Genomic DNA, 13,758 nt, shown 5'->3' on the forward strand with positions numbered 1-13,758 from the left:
ACACACACACACACACTCTCTCTCAGACACACACACACTCACTCTCACAAACACACACTCGCTCTCTCTCTCCCACACACACACACACACACACTCTCTCTCTCTCCCACACACACACATATATATATTCAATAATATTTTTATATCTTTTTATTATATAGTTATATTATTAAAATAATAAAGTTGTTACAATAAAACTAAAGTGAACATACATATGTATATCCATACGTGACTTTTGGAAAGTTTGGGATCAGTAAGATTCATTTACAGATGTCCCTTCTGCTCATCAAGTCTGTATTCATTTAACATGGAAATACAGAAGAAAACAGTAATATTGTGAAATATTATTGCAATTTTCTAAAATGGTTTTCTATTTTAATAGACTTTAAAATGTAAATTATTTCTGTGATGCAAAGTTGAATTTTCAGCATCATTATTCCAGTCTTTTTTTATTTAATGTCTAATTATTAAAGTTCAGTGTGTATTTGTTCTCTTAAGAACATCTTTTTTCTTAGGAAAATAATTTAATATCTATTTAATAGTATAATTTTTTAAATACTATTAAATTTAACATTATTAATGTAGCAATAAAATTAATACCATAACTATTATTTAATATCTAAATAATAAAAATTAAAAATATAATGGCTTCATGGCTAATTTTACATTCTTAAGAAATGTTTTTGGGAATACAACATATTCTTAATTTAAGTTAGAAAACTAGACTACTTTTATTTTATTTTTTTACTTTTTTTATTTATGAATTATTATTTTTGATTTTTATTTAAGAATAAAGAATTGTATTTTTAAGAGTGTATCCTGAATCCAGCCCTGGTGCATGTATGCTAAAAACATGCTGTTTTCATCCCAGTTGTCTGTAGTTCTGCATTGAGCCACATGGCGGCGCTCTTGCTAAGTGCAGTCAGTACAGTGATGTTGAGGGTTTTCTTCTCAGCTGATGGATGAGGCTGATGATAAATGACTTGTGCTTTGGTCCAGCAATGGTTTCTGCTGCTGCTCAGTGGGATGCTGTTATTTAATTTGTGTTTTCAGTGTGATGCCAGAGAGCTGGGAGAACAGTCTGTCAGACTGCGGGATCCTGGACCCTTCATTATTACTCTCTGTTCTCTTTTAATTAATTTCATTGAAGAGGAAAAGATTGTTAACTGAACACGCCTCCCGTCATGACATCACAGCATTCCATATATGGAGGCAGAGTGGGCACTGGCGATTGGCTGGCGGGGTTGCTGGGGTGCTTGTGATTGGCTGTAGTGAGCGAGGGTATTAGTGGTTGGTTGGCTGATTGCTTGTGATTGGTCGAGTGAGTTCCAGGAGCAAAGTAATTGGCTGAAATGGTTGCCAGGCTGCTTGTGAGTGGCTGGTGTACTAATAAACAATGCCAAAAGTATTAGAATGTTGATAAAGCATTAATTTGTGTACAAATTAGAAGTGTTCCATTGATTTATCAGTGTTGTTAATGTCAACTGTATTTATCGTCATTATATTTAGCAATATTTATAAGCTGTGTACATAATGATGTTGATTCCTTGAGTTTGAAGCATTTAAATGGAATTTGGCCATGAACTCCTGCTGCAAAATATTTGGTTTAGTTTAATTATTTGGTGTTTGCTTGCCTTATTATTACTGCTCTTGATCAGTTAAATTATTAACAACATATGAGCAGTGATTAATGAATCATTAACAACCCTAGTACAAACGGCCTGTATAATAATCATTAGTAACTTTTAGCCTTTCACCTGTATTGAAGAATAATCAGAGGAACATTAATCCAGCTGGAAAAACCTTCTGGAGGTGTACAAATCATGCAGAAATGATGAATCATCACTATATTGTTGACTTCATATTTCCCATATTTATAATTATTTAAAGTAGCTGTTTTGGGACAAGTGACAAGCTTTTAGACTTTTTTTGACCTGGCAATCTGATTGACTTTCAGCATTTCTGGAGAGAAGTACCATTTCTTTGTACTGGGTTAATAAAGCAAGAACTATTGAGCAAGAACTAAGAACAATGTTTGGCATTAAAGCGGCATCAAGTGTTTATTGCATCATATAGCATCAAGCCCTATAGCAGATTTTCATGTACAGTATGAGATTATCTGTATTTCTGAATCTCCTTCATGCACTGGTATGACCGACAGAAGCAAGACAAATGTGGGAGAGACATCAGTTTCAGAATGTACCGAGTACACACTATCAGAAGCAGATGTTCAGTAACTGCACATGGTTAGCAACATGCTGCGCTCGGGCCAAATATTCGCAGCTCGCCAGGGTCTGTCAGCGACAGATGTGCCGAGCGATGACCGTGATGCAGATGATAAAGCCAGGAATGACTCTCTCTTTGTGTTTCATGAAAATGAATGCTCAGATTCCACGACACATGTTGGACGCATGTGTCGCGAACTTGAACGACCGCCATGCGGCGCTTTTCTTGCATTTAAGTCAAAGTTCACAGCTTCAGCTGTGTTCCAAGTCGCTTCTTGTTGGAGTGCTGTTTACTGCTGGAACATGTGTTATAGATGAAGTTTTACTGCCCCCGACTGAATCTAAATCACTGTGAAGCTATTGCATGTGCTTCCTCAAGAGGATCGCTGTCAGCTCCTTAACAAGCCACTTAGCAGAATTCACAAATCTTTTTTCGGAAATGATGAACAGTATTAATTTTGTCATCTCGTGGAATGTGGGTGGAACACGGTGTCCTGTGCCGAGACAACGCCCATGTGCATGCTGCCATCTTGGGTTTACAGTGAGGACACCAGGATTTTTCCTGTCCATGGCGTTGTTGGCGTATTTTCCCATCCATGGCCGCCGCTGTGTTTTGTCGTCACCACGTACGGTTGTAGCATCTGGTTTTTCTCTTTAACGCCATCATTCTTTCAGATCGCAATGTCCTGGTTGTTTCGGTTCCTGTCTGTACTGGGACCATTTGCGCATTCTGTCTGCAGCGGGACGCTAGTGTCTGCTTTTAGACGCTATGCAGACTTCACCGCGCAACATCTGTCAGAGGTGAAGAGCCAGTGTAGTGTTTTTAATGCGTAGGCGTCGTTACCTTTGGGACATCATGTAGAATGACGAATTCATTACTGAACAGGATGCTTTGTTCAGTGACTTAGCGCCAGGACTCGCCTGTAGTCATGCTGACTTCTGCAAGTGTCATTATTAGAGATTGGCGATGTATCGGTTTTGCCGATTAATCGGCACCGATAGTTGATTTCTGGAACAATCGGTTATCGGCAAAAATCCATGCCAATAGTTTTACAGGATGTGTCAGTTGCAATTCTGTTTTCATTATACAGTGCGAGAGCGGCCTCTAGTGGTTGAAATCACTGACAGCATGTGCTATTTGTTTAGACATGTGATGCTGCACGCTGAATAGAGTAAGAAACTTCAGACCCGTAGATAAATGCAGCTGACACAGAATCCTGCCCAGCAACAGAGTGCAATTCACATAGTTTTCCGTTAAATTACATTATATTCACCCGAATCATTATTAATGTACATAATGAATTGTATATTGAGCATCTTCATTCGAAACATTTGTCTTTCTTTGGCTCTAATAAAGTCTGTACGCTTCATTTATAAAGCTATAATATAGATTGCTCTTTACGTTTGTGATGTTTTTTTAAACACCGAACTTCAAATTCATCTATGCGTCACTGTTCATTCTTGAAGTAAACTTTTGTCCGTTTGGTGAATAAGTAAACAGTTTTAGACCGCTGCTGAAGTTGAACGTGACGCGTCTGGAGTATGTGTGTGTGCTCTTTTATTTTGATTAGATAATCATTAAGTGTTCAAGAATAGAAGCAGTACAAGTGTGAGAGTATACATTGTGCTGGTATAATTGTTGGGCTCTATGTTTTCCACGATGAGAAAAATGCGGATGGAATCGCACAATCCATTCATAAAAACGGTATTCACAGTTTAACGCATTTACACAGTTTAAACAGACATTACTTTTTAAGGAATAATCCCACAACATTTCTTCCATGTTTTAATTTTAATAGTAAATCCCCTTTATTTGCCAAAAAAAAAAAGTTTGCTTAATTTTCAGTAATTTAAAGATAAATTAAATTAATGTTTGATGCCTTGATTTGAAAACAATTAAAATTTAAATACACAGAATTTTTAAAGGGGGGGGGGGGGGTCATAAGGCTTCTTTAAGATAAAAAAAAAAGATGTTTTATGCATTCAAATAATTAGACATAACAGAATTTAAAACAGAATTCGGTAACAATAAAAAATATGGTGAGAAAAAATAAAACATTTCATAGGGCCCCAAACATGTAATTTTTGTTAAACTTTTATTAAATTGATGTGAAAATGTATAAGTTTCATGATTTTAATTAATTAGACTTGCTTTTTGATTAATGCACTTTAATTTAACTATTAAAAAGGAGTGGAAAAAACTGAAAATACAAAAAACAGAGTCCAGAAAAATCTAAACAGAAATAACGTAATTTGGAAAAAAACATTATGGAATTTATGAAAAATAAAACAGATTTCATAGGGCCCTATTAGAGTGTGGTAATTTCAACATTTACTATTACTATTATTATTATTATTATCATTACTTTTATTGTTACACTACTACTAGTATTGTTCAGTACTGTTTTTTTTTTTTACAGATCACTATTTAATTTGTGTTCAGTATCCATTTTAAAAACTATCAGTTAATTAATCAGTATCGGCAAGACTGGTCCAACCTAGCTATTAACACCAAACACGCAGTGAATATACCCATTGCATCCTTCGCTCTAGATTATTCGTTGGATGTTTTTGACGTAGCTATCTTTTTATTCGGAATAAGAGAAAAAAATCCCGCAAGTATAACCATGGTGAGGATAAATACGATTGCTGCTTCGTATCCGTTGTGGAAGTCCCAAAAATGTCGGAGAGCCAAACACAGACGAGTCCACAGCACCATCAGAGGCACACACAACACAGTGAATTTATACCATATAATTTTGGGGTGCTCACAAACAGCAACAATGCACTCCTACATTTTGTGATTCAACCAGATGTGCCAATAAGCTCTTCGCTGATTGGCTTGCGCGAAGCGTCAGGTGAATTTTCCACTCGAGTTGACTTTTTTTAACTTGCTCAAAGACAGTATTGAGGCGAATATCTTGCATATGCGCAACCACAAAAGCGTCGCGCTTTTTGTGTCTTTTGCATCTTCTGGTGTGGATTCGCCTCTATTAGTGTCTTTGCATTGACTTTGTATAAAATCTACTCGTGTGAAAAATTACATTAAAATTTTAATTTAGTTACAAGTATGCAAGAACCTTTAGTTTCTATCTTGGGTTATCTCAGCTTCGCAGGAGTCTTTGTGCCCAAATGATCGAAACTTGTCATAAAGTCCATAAACTCATGTCAGTTTTGTCTATATCTATGACTTATGTTTATGCAAACATCAAGCTTTTCCATTCAGGTTTTAGTTATAGTAATGCTTCACGTAGCATACATTTCTAATGAGCAACCTGCTACTCAACCTGTTGCTTGTTGTGATTTCTCAGATGTCGACCGCATCTGTCTGTGTGCTGCAAATAACTGCCATTGGTATATTTCCAACCGCCTCTTTCTATTCATAATGATTTCTTGAGAGTGACATAATAAAAGTCCTGCAACACTCAACCGCAGATGTGGGGTGCCTGTTACTCAACAGACATATTTTTTAAATTACATAAACTCATCTGGTTGGACCTGACCTATGCTGTTTGTTGGTTTTCAGAGTCTATTCTTTGTTTGCATTGATTAGCCATTAGTGTTTTGCATTGAGCAAAACTTGCATGTTTCAAACCAGTTCAAAGTGTCTTTTTTAGTTTTTGAAGACTTAAACGAAGGTCAGTTTGAGCTCTTGGATCTGTGTTGATAACGTTGTTCCTCAAGCATCTTTACAGTACTCAATGTCCTTTGGCTTCTGCACCGTGGACCACTTGAGAAAAGATCTGGACGGTGTAGGAGCTGTAGCTGAAGGCTAACCAGGTGTTGTGACACCTTTTTATGGTTTTTCCTCGCCCAGGGCCAACAACAGGTGGATGACTTGACCTCATCACTGAAGAATCCTGGATCTCCTTCCGTATTCCAACATGATTATGAAAACAAAACCTGTGCAGACGGCGAGACTCATTTTATAGTTTGTGTGAGATAGATGAGATCCATAAGCAGTCTTGTTTTGTGCGAAATGGTCAAAAATTAAGGGGTTCAGAAAAATAACCTGAATTCAAACCGAAAACAAGTTAATCTTCCCAACCCCATTGATATATTTTTTCTCATTTGAATCATAAACCCACTTAATTTTGGTCGATTTCTCAGAATACAAGGCTTCTTAGGTTGTTGTTGGTGGTTTCCATTTCTAAAGGGACAGCTAAGAAAATATAAAACATAAAAACACGTTTTTTTTTAAAGCATTAATCTGCTTGATTTCTCAAACATAGATTTTATTTTTTGGGCCCCATTGACAGATATTTGCTCTAATTTAAGTGGTAAAAACTCACTTTTATCGGTTTCTCAAAAAACAAGACGTTTTTGGAACCTAATGAGCATGTTTTGTCATTTCTACTGGAAAGCAAGATAAAAAAAAATGCTGAGGAGGAAAATCCCTTGTGCAATGCATCTGTTTGCTTTTTCCATTAGGGCAGAAAAATAGTTTCCATTGGCGTTTGGAGGCATAACAATACCTTCGCACCTGGTATTCCAGCCCTTCTCCGCCACGCCTCCACCCCGAGCTCCAGCGGCACGCCAAGCCTGTGCAAACCCATAAATTCCTTTGCCTTGAGGGAATGTCTTTACACCTGCGAAAGGAAACCCTCCTCCACTGCGGTGCTGATCAAACCTCTGCCCCGACCTGCTGCCCACCTCAGGCTGGAAATTCAGTCCAGACTCTCCTGCCAGAACCTAGATCTCGCGTCTAAAAAATGCATTTCAGAGGAGCTGATAAAATGTTTTGGTTGTGTAACAGTGCCATCTGGTTTGATGTGTACGCTCAAGTCCTGGCAGCGACTCTTTTTGGGATTGGCACGCGTTGTTGGAATGGTTTAGATGAGATGGCGGATGATGGGCATGTCAGTGATTCTTCACGTCTTACTCATGTGATTCATGACATATGTAGCAAATAATCCAGCGTTTAGTGTTTTATTCCACCGTTGCACTATTTTGACTCATGCAAAAGTAAACAGACGATTGTTTGTCACGTTGAGAGCATATTAAACAATGGTGTTCAGATCTGAGAGAACAGTCGGGTTCCTCAAGTAAAATCCTTACCCCCTACGATTTATTTTTTTACATTAGAAATTCAAATAGAGTAAAAACTAGTGCACACAATCATTTGAATTCTGTAAGTTTGACGAGTTGCATTGAATATCAATCGATTGTTGGGTTTAAGTTGGTTTGCAGCCATTGAAGAACCAATGATTACTCAGAGCGTTCATACCAAATATAACTTTAATTGTCCCATATGTAGTTTCTGCTCAATTGCACAAAATTGTACTCCATGCGACATAGCCGCGAAGCAGCTCTTGTGGCTTATTGCTTCAACCTGAACTGGAGGAATTGAAGTGAGACGTCGTCTTCAGCAGCTCCAGCTGATTACAGCCCTCAGGGGGCTTGTATTTCTTCTGCTCGTCCTCATATCGTCAGAGCGAGCTGACAGAGCCAAGTCTGACTCAATCGAACGCTGTTGCATTTCTCATTAAGAGTATAAAACTCTTAGCAGCAGCTGTGGAGGCGGTCAGCGCTATTTCATGTTCTTTGGATCTCATTTTTGTTGTCTGTGCTCCAGCTCGAGGCTCTCGGCCAGCTGAATTATCGTCATCATAACCACGATGCCCAGCATTGATTCGCTCGCTCCAAACGCACACCTTCTCGATTACATTAGCAGCACTGGCCCATTGACACGCCAACATGTTGTTCCACTAAATACCGACGTTTGATGCCAGACAAGCCTGCACTTCTGTCCACCAAACCTGAGGACCGGTTTACTGCAGTTCATAGTGATGCTGTCAGAGTCTCATTACTGGAAAAACACATTTGCTGTTGGATGTCAATCCGAGCTTTTAGTTCATTATAGCGTCTTTCTGTTTTGACCTTGATCTTGAGCAAAGCTGGACATATTGGGCGATGTGTGGTCTGGAACTGGTTTTAACTCAGTTTTCATGTTTTGTGACGATTCTACTGGCATCTGAAGATCCATTCTCCTGAGAGCCATGCGGAGGTGTAAAAATTCTTCTGATTTTACATTTAATAAAGTTCTGTTATAAGAAAACATTTTTTTTATTCTTAAAATTTAATTTAATAAATTAAAATGGAAAATAATCCAATGGATCTTATAAGGCCATAAATTAAAAAAATTTGTAAACTTTTATTTAATATATTTTGATTAATTAGTTTTATTTCAATTTTAATTGATTGCTAAAATGTATTTTAACCATTCAAATGGATTCCAGACAATAAAAACAAAATGAACTAAAAGAAAAATAAATACAGTGGATTTCAGATTGCCCTAAAAATTTATTTAAATTTGTAATTCATCAATTTCAGCTCATTAGATAAGATAACTTTTTAATAATTAAAGTTTTGTGAATTCGATTGATTGTTTTTTAATCATCAAAATGTATTTTGGTTCATAAAATACAGAATAAAGAATCCATAAAAAAATTGAAAATGGAAAACTTTGGGATTTATAAAATTTGTGGAAAAAATCTAATCATTTCCAATTTGCAAAAATAATAAATTACTTTTATTTAACATTTTAATAATCGGTCAATTTATTAGTAAAATCCAACTATTAAGATAGACTCCAGAAACATTAACATGAGGAAGAAAAAACAAGAAAAACAGTTATTTGGGAAAAATGTAATGGTTTAATAAATCAGACTTGATGACAAACCGTGAGTAGCATAAAAGCAAAAGTTCATTCAAAAATGTAAGCATTCACTCTCTCGACCGCTGTAATGACTTTTATATCATTCCACATCCATGAAACTAAATATTTTGAAGAACATTTCAGACTAACCATGTCTGTCAAGAGCCAAAAACACTATTTCAAACCCTTATTCAGCCATTATATGTTAGAAAAATGGTAAGCAGAACGGAAAGAATGAGAAAATGACAAATCCTGGGGTGGGAGAAATATGCGTCTTTTAAATCTAGACATAAGCAAGGTTAGGTATAAGTGATATTAGTCTTGACTCATAGCCATTTATTGAGCAAAATTACAATATTGTAGCACAAGCTTGTTGGTTTGCTCAATTTTAATATCATGAGACAATGATTTTTACAGAAACATTTACAGGATTTTTATTTATCGCCAAACATCCAAACGTTTCCTCAATGCCACATTTATTTAATTTTATTTTAACAAGCCTCCGCAGGTTTTCATGGTTGCGGTTGCCAGATTTCAAGAGTTCAAATCACCCAGAGCTTTTATTTTAAACATTTGCATTTTCTGCTGGATTTTAGCGATCTCTATTAAGAGATCCTGCTCAAATGAAATTGCACCATTTGAGCTTTTCAAATATGCTTTTTGAAGATTTTAATAGTTTTTATTATATAAAGAGTATAGATGCATATGATAAATAATAAATCAGAAAACTACAATTTTTTTTTTTTTTTTGCATTAATTCTAGTGAAATATGAAAAGAAATGAGACCAGTTGTGATTAATGGTGGCAGTTTTAATTTCTTTAGCGAAATAATCATGATTTAGTATCGTGCAACCCTTTAAGTTCATTTAAGTCATCACAAAAACATGTACATGTTATCACAAAATAAATGCAAACAATAAATGCAGTTTTGATGCTCTTAAATGTTGCACGACAGATCGCTGTAGCAGCTTCAGTTCAAGGGCGAGACTCTTCCACTTTATTACAATTTATAGCACAGAATAAACATGAATGAACATCAGAAGGTTTTGAAAGATAAAGTACAACTCACTGAAATGTATCACGTCTCGTGTAATCGCTCAATCAGTGTTTCAACTGAAAGAAAGAGGTCAAATAAAACGGCTTGTCAACAATGTCACGTAACATTGCATTCACCTCAGGAAAATTATCCAGTGTTAGCTATAAAGAAACTCTAGAGAGAGCTAATGATTTATAATGTAGCCTATTTATGCAGTGAATTTTTTAGTTTTCCCTTAAAGCCAAACTATCAGTATCGGCAGATATCATTCTGAATCGTATCAGCTGAGAAATTTCATATATTTTGGAGATAAGTTTGTTATGGGCTTTGTTCTTATTCGCTGTTTTTTAATTAGTAAGATCTGGCAACCCTAATGAGTCAAAACATACTTGGTTCACTGTGATTTCACAATTCTAATATGCATTTAAACACATAATTAACAACTAGTTGTTCAGTTTGGTTCAGTACAGTTGTAAATTACTGAACTGTATACGTATGTGAATTGTTCGTGGGCTTATTCACCTGTTGAACCCACCATCAAAACAAACTCAGACTGCAGAAAAATGCACACGTGTTGATGTTGAAAAACTTCTCGGTTACGTATGGTTACCCTCGTTCCCTGAAGGAGGGAACGGAGACACCACGTCGGTGACGGAAGAATATTGAATATGGAATATCGCTTCGATAGACCAATCTACTTCGAGTGTAAACTAAATGAGCCAATGTGCATTGGCATGCAATTATTGCATCCAGCTGCCGCTGATCACTGCGTGAGTATAAGAGGGCAGCAGGTGCAATGCATACCAGTTTTTCGCTGAGGAGCCGAGCCGGGGACCCGCCAGCTCAGCGGCGGTACAGCAACCATAGCGATGGGACGTGGCGTCTCCGTTCCCTCCTTCAGGGAACGAGGGTTACCATATGTAACCAAGACGGTGACCGACGAATATGGGATCCCTATCAAAGCGCCATGGGTTCTGCCCGTACCAGTGCCCTGTGCGAGCCACCTGCGCCCCTATTAGGTGTAGGCCAGGGCTCAGAACAAGTAGCTCCACTCACCATTGTCAAAGCACTACCTCACTGGGTGAGATTGGATAACACTGGGAAAACGTACCCGGTCTGCTTGGAGCCGGGACGCTGCGGAAGCCCCATCCTTCCCGAAGGAGGTCTCGGAGGCAAATACACATATAGCATCCGTTTAGGAGTATACAGAGAAATTTGAGGTGATTAAAAACCCTCTTGAGAAGGCAGAAGTCTGCTGGGGAAACACAGGCTTTAAGGCTATACCGTGGACTATACACATATGAGTACCGATTAGGTCTCAATATGAAACCCACCTTCCATGGGTCCAGCTGCTTAGGGTGATGGAGGATCTCAACAGGGTCTACAGTACGGACACTCTGGAGTAGTTTAAGCAAGCCGACACAAACCGGGGCCTCTCAGTGCCACTACCTGTTTGAGGTGAGAACACAGGAGGATACCGGCTCTACACGAAGGCTATAGAATCTAGCGAACGTGTTAGGGGTCGCCCACTCAGCAGCTCTACAAATATCTGTCAGCGAGGCACTACGAGCCAGCGCCCAGGAGGATGCAACACTTCTAGTTGAGTGAGCTCGCAACCTGAATGGGCACGGCACATCCTGAGCCTGATAAGCCAGGGTTATGGCATCCACAATCCAGTGGGCCATCCTCTGCTTAGAGATGTCACTCCCCTTCTGCCGGCCTCCGTAACAGACACAGAGCTGATCTGAGGTCCTGAAGCTTTGTGTCCGGTCTACGTAGCATCTTAATGCTCGGACGGGACAGAGCAAAGCCAGGGCTGGGTCTGCCTCCTCCAGGGGCAGCGCCTGCAGGTTCACCACTTGGTCTTTGAAGGGTGTAGTGGGAACCTTGGGCATGTAGCCAGGCCAGGGCCTCAGGATTACCTGGGAGTCTGCCGGCCAGAAATCTAGGCACGAATCGTCAACCGAAAATGCATGTAGGTGGAGGCCTTGATGGAGGCCAGTGCAAGCAGGAGCAGAGTTTTCAATGAAAGAAACTTTAGCTCAACTGAATGCAAAGGCTCAAATGGGCCCTGCTGTAGTGATTTAAGCACTAGAGACAGGTCCCAAGAGGGTATACAGGGTAACCTCCTGGCCCATCTAAGGAACCTGACGATGAGGTCATGCTTACCCAAAGACTTTCCATTCACGGGGTCATGGTACGCAGCAATAGCAGCAACCTGGACTTTAAGGGTGGAGGGAGACAGCCTTCGCTCCAGCCCTCACTGCAGAAAGGACAGCACGACTACAATCAGGCATCTTCAGGGGGCTATTGAAGCAATATCCCATATTCCATATTCGTTGGTCACCGAAGTGGCGTCGAGAGGGACCGACTGAAAGGGAACTGTGATTATTTAAAGTGTAACTAAACCCCTGGTCAGAGCCTGACTCCACCCACTGACAATATTTGAAAAATGCTGAAAAGTGGGCAGATCACAGAAGAGATAGAGGGGACGAACCTAGGGCAGGGCTGAGAGAGAGCGGCGTGAACCTGACACCCGCAGTGACGGATTGATTGACAGCTGCTGTCAGAGTCGCTAAAATGGAGAGTGACTGTAATGACGCAAGTAGCTATGCAACAGAGCAATCATTTGAAGTAGAGGACTTTTCTCCCCCACCTTCACCTGAAGTGGAGGATGTCGAGGTGTTTGTTCATATCAATTCAAGCAACTGCTCAAACTGCGGTCTTAACTCCCGCATCGCGTCGCTTTTCAGCGCGAGCTGTGGCCATATCCACCTCCATTGCGTTGGAGAAGCAATCCCGTGTAAAATGCAATTTGCACACTCCAGCTCTAGGCGGGAACTCACGGTCTTCCAGGCCAAGTGCATGCAATCACTGGCGCCTAATTTTAATGTCTGCTGGAAAACTATGCAGTCCAGCAGTGCTGTCACAACCAGCAACACTACACCTACGTACCATCCTGACCACTGTACTAAATACAGATAAATCTACGCTTGATTTTTTGAACTTGAAGATCTAAATAACTATATAATTAATATGCTAAATAGATGCAATAACAGTCTTTCCTGATCGTTTTCAATTCTCGCAATTCCAACTCCTGGACTTACTACAGTGATTTTGACGGAATTGAACAAGATGGTTTTATACTGCCAGGGGCGTGGTAGCTCGTACAAAGGGGCGTGGTGAGCTGGAAACAGCTTACGTCACCTGCCACTGCAACATCCAATAGGAAAAATCAACTGCAGTGGCCACCGTTCAACCTGAAGAGGGCAGCACTCAGACGTTTTTACACCATATATTGTAGAATTAAAACACTTTATACTCAAATGTCAAAAAAGTTACTCTAAACAATGAACAGCACTAATAAAGCCCCATTCTTATAGATCATTAACTAAAAAAGTTGGTTTAGGGTTTAGTTACTCTTTAACATTGAGCTGACGTCGATTCCCAACAAAGCGGCTGACATCTGATTGTGACGTGTGACTTTTCACATTTCTTGCTCGCCTGCTTCTCATTTCCGACGTTTAATGCAGACTTGGCTAATTTCTTTTTTGGCTGAAATGTGCCCTAAGTGCAGCATTGTCAGTCAGTGAGATTGTGTCTGGCCTTTTTTTTTTCAGTTTATTGATGTCATACTCAGAAAAACTGGGACAGATTCATTTTTTTTACTTTTCCACAATATGTGGTAATGACTTGAGTATTAACTTGATGAAGTGGAGGATTTTCTGTTTATTGTTTCTTCATGGAATTGTTTTTGGGCCATTTGGATCAACACATCATTGACTTGCAGATCAACAGAATCGAAGCTGCGGTTTGGAGTTAGAAATAAACTCTTTACA

This window comes from Carassius auratus, chromosome 48 (genome assembly GCF_003368295.1).
Source record: "Carassius auratus strain Wakin chromosome 48, ASM336829v1, whole genome shotgun sequence".
NCBI lineage: Eukaryota > Metazoa > Chordata > Actinopteri > Cypriniformes > Cyprinidae > Carassius > Carassius auratus.